This window comes from Ylistrum balloti, unplaced genomic scaffold (assembly GCF_031769215.1).
Source record: "Ylistrum balloti isolate Yb309-2 unplaced genomic scaffold, AGI_CSIRO_Ybal_v1 Utg370148, whole genome shotgun sequence".
Lineage (NCBI taxonomy): Eukaryota > Metazoa > Mollusca > Bivalvia > Pectinida > Pectinidae > Ylistrum > Ylistrum balloti.
The window spans coordinates 148,158-152,408 of NW_026782150.1; positions in this window are offsets into that span (position 1 = coordinate 148,158).

Genomic DNA, 4,251 nt, shown 5'->3' on the forward strand with positions numbered 1-4,251 from the left:
TATTTACTCAGACATGTCATTTATATCGTGTGTATTTACCGAGACATGTCATTTAAATCGTGTGTATTTACCGAGACACCTCATTTATATCGTGTGTATTTACCGAGACATGTCATTTATATCGTGTGTATTTACCGAGACATGTCATTTAAATAGTGTGTATTTACCGAGACACCTCATTTATATCGTGTGTATTTACTGAGACATGTCATTTATATCGTGTGTATTTACCGAGACACGTCATTTTAATCTAAATTATTATTAACAGTTTGTAATAATATCTTAATTATTTTTCTAACCTTTGATCTTTTCAGTGATAATTCTTTGAATACTGATTAACATGTGTATGTTTATTAGTCTAAATTTTTATGTAGATTAATTGTTATCATTCCAATTTTTAGTTTTATCGGAAGCTAAAGGAAAATCCAAGAAAGAAGGTAAGCCAATAAACTTCTGATAGATAGACACGCCCTCTTTTCAACATAAAAGAGCATCACAGCTTTAATGTATCCTTATCATTCTAATCACCCGCTAATTGTAAAAAATTCACATTCCCGAGAAAGGATATCAACACATGTCAGTCGGTTATCAACACCTGTTAGTCGAGATTTTGAGTTGTCAAACCTTTGTGAAATCTCAATGACCACGAACTTGGGTACACCTGAGCTTGTAATTTTTTTCTGAATTTCAGTAAAGTTGCGCAAAGGACAGTCATGTAAACTAGGATGTACCGTTATGAAAAACCTAGAACTTGCACACCAACAATAAGGTGAAATGTTTGAACACCAGAGATAAATTCAATCAACCCTCTGTTAACATAAAAGCGGGAAAAAACAAAACTTAAAAACAAATCAACGTCAAAAGCGCATCAACGTTATTTGACAAGTAACAATCAAATAAAATTAACTTAAAAGAAGCGGATTTATCCTAAATTAGATTAAAGAATGATTAGGACTAAGGCTCAAAAAGATTCACACTAAAGTCGGATTAAAGCATGATCGAGATGAAGCTCAAAAAGATTAACGCTAGTCAGATAAAAGAATGATAAAAAATAAGACTCAAAAAGATTAACTCTAAAGTCAGATGAAAGCTTGATCAAGATTAGGTTAAAAATGATTAACGCTAACGTCATATTTAAGCTTGATCAAGATAAGGCTAAAAAGATTAATTGCTTAAGTCAGATCAAAGAATTATCAAGAATAGGGCTCAAAAAGATTAATTGCTTAAGTCAGATTAAAGAATTATCAAGAATAGGGCTGAAAAGATAAACACTAAAGTCAGATTTAAGCGTGATCAAAATTAGGTTCAAAATATTAATTGCTGAAGCCAGATCAAAGAATTATCAAGAATAGGGCTCAAAAAAATTAATTGCTTAAGGAAGATTAAAGAATTATCAAGAATAGGGCTGAAAAGATAAACACTAAAGTCAGATTTAAGCGTGATCAAAATTAGGTTCAAAATATTAATTGCTGAAGTCAGATCAAAGAATTATCAAGAATATGGCTCAAAAAGATTAATTGCTTAAGGAAGATTAAAGAATTATCAAGAATAGGGCTGAAAAGATAAACACTAAAGTCAGATTTAAGCGTGATCAAAATTAGGTTCAAAATATTAATTGCTGAAGTCAGATCAAAGAATTATCAAGAATAGGGCTCAAAAAGATTAATTGCTTAAGTCAGATTAAAGAATTATCAAGAATAAGGCTGAAAAAGATTAATTGCTTAAGTCAGATTAAAGAATTATCAAGAATAAGGCTGAAAAAGATTAATTGCTTAAGTCAGATTAAAGAATTATCAAGAATAAGGCTGAAAAAGATTCATACTAAAGTCAGATTTAAGCGTGATCAAGAATAAGGAATAAGTAACGTTAAAACTTCAAAAAGGAAAAAGCTCCGATAAAATCATCGCTAAAATAATGTTAATGATCGGCCAAGAGTAAAACTGAAAAACTACGCATAAATAAGATTAAAGTTTGAACAAGAAAGAACTATGATAAAAATTAACGCTTAAATAATATCAAAGTTCGAAAAAAGTAGGGCTCAAAAAGATTTATGTTAAATTTAGACCAAGAATAAGGCTCCTATAAGATTCATCCTAAAGCAAGATTAAAGCTTGAAAAAGAATAAACCTCAAATAAGATTAACGATGAAATAATACTGAAGCTTGAACAAGAATAATGCTCAGATACCATTAACGTTAAAAGGAAATGAAGCATGAATAAGAATGAGGCTCAAATAAGACTAACCACTAAATGCCTCAGAAATATATGTATTAGTAAATATGCATTTTCACTTATTTTTGTACTTTTTTTCCTAAGAAGTGAATTCAGTAATGTTTGAGACGATATTATCTACCATCAATCACATATAGATCTCAATATGTAATTTTCCATTTGACTCGACAGCGGCGAATTTCCATAGCAATCAAAAATGGAAATTTGGAAAGATTGCTTAAATCCTGTATAGGACATTGTTATGAAAAGTTACCTTATTTTCAAAATTTAATGTTCTGATAAAAAAACAAAAACAAAAACAAAAAAAAACAAAAACAATTGCCAATTTTAAAATCAAGATTTTAATTTTTGCGCCCTAAAATTCAAGAAAAGTGATCCATAAAGTGATCATTTATATATCTGAAAAATGCGATTTGATAATTCATGCAAAGTTTTGTTAAATTCTTCCCAATACCTCCAGAGCTACTCAAGAGAAGTACGGTAGCAAAGTCGTTAAAATTATTGACGCTTAAAACCGAATCATGACGTCGAACTTCGCCGTCACAAAATACAGTCTATGGGAAAAAATCTACAGAATATCATTTTTAGCGTTCCACTTTTGGAAAAAGGTGCAAGAAGTGAATAATAAAGTCAATATAAATTAGAATTGGATTCAGTATAGCCAAACAATGAATTAAACTCCACTTTTCAGCTGTTTTATCTTTTAAAGACACGTCAGTGATGGTAAGAGCCTAAATTGTGAAGCCGAGAAGGCGAGTGAGAAAAATCGTAAGTGAGCGAAAGAAATGACAAAATCTAGATGGGGAGGTGCTGTAAACCATCGTTCAATAAATGTCGTAATTTCCACTTGTCTGATAATATTCAAAGAACGTCAAGTATGTCAAAACGCAAAGTCGATGATATTATGTTGGAATTTAGTCTATAATGAATTATGTCATATTTCCTGTCAAACATGAGATGAGATCCATATATTCTTAAGATGAGCGTACAAATAAAAATTAAATATATTAACCATCAAATGAGATTAAGCTGTAATGAGAGTGACTGACGCAAGATATCGTTCACAATAAAAATAATATTCACAAATCATATGCATTCTGAAATAACACTTACAATAAGATTCGGTTTTTGAACCGAAAAATACAAAAAACATCAAAATGACACATTCACATATGTTACACGAGACTGATGAAGCACTGTGAACTAAATAATGAATATGATCTTATCTACCTGTAATTAACCCAATTCTTCTCTTACAAAAACATTCTTACTATGAGTTTCTTTCTTATCAGATAGTAGATCAAGAACTAGAATATATAAAGATGTTAAAAATAGATAATATTTGACTATGTTTATGAAAAGTAAATATATATTGATTATAAAATTTAGGTCAAAGGTCGAAATTATAATTAGCTATTTCATCTTTATCAGATCGAATTATCAAGATAACAATCATCGGCAGTCGGAGAGAATAATAAACACAGCTGTAGGAGAACTGAAACCTTAACGATCCAAAAAGGGACATTTCAGAAATTAATCTTTATCATTGTATTTGGTAACATGATGAAATCTGATGTATTGTTCTTCTGTTTCTATAATAAGTATATAATATCGGATTTGACGAAATCATTATATTTAAGATACAGTTTAACGTAAACCTGTGCGTATCGGTTGTATTTAGGACGAATTACAAATCACAACAGTATCTCATAAAGAACTATACAAAATATTTGGTAACAGTATGTAACCATAAGCAAATGCTTTTAAAGATATTAACATTTTCAAAGTGAATTCCAAATTATTCCGTGAAAAAACCCTGTGAACTTATAATTTGGAATTGCAAATAAAAAATAAAAATAATTTGGTTGGAGGACACACTTAGAAATTCTTTAGGAAATATTCAAGCTTCAGCGTCTTTGACAGAATTTAAAGAATAGTGACAAGATTTTCATGAATTTATTTGTCCAAAACCAATAGCCATTATAACGACAGATGGCTTGTGATAACACATAATTTATA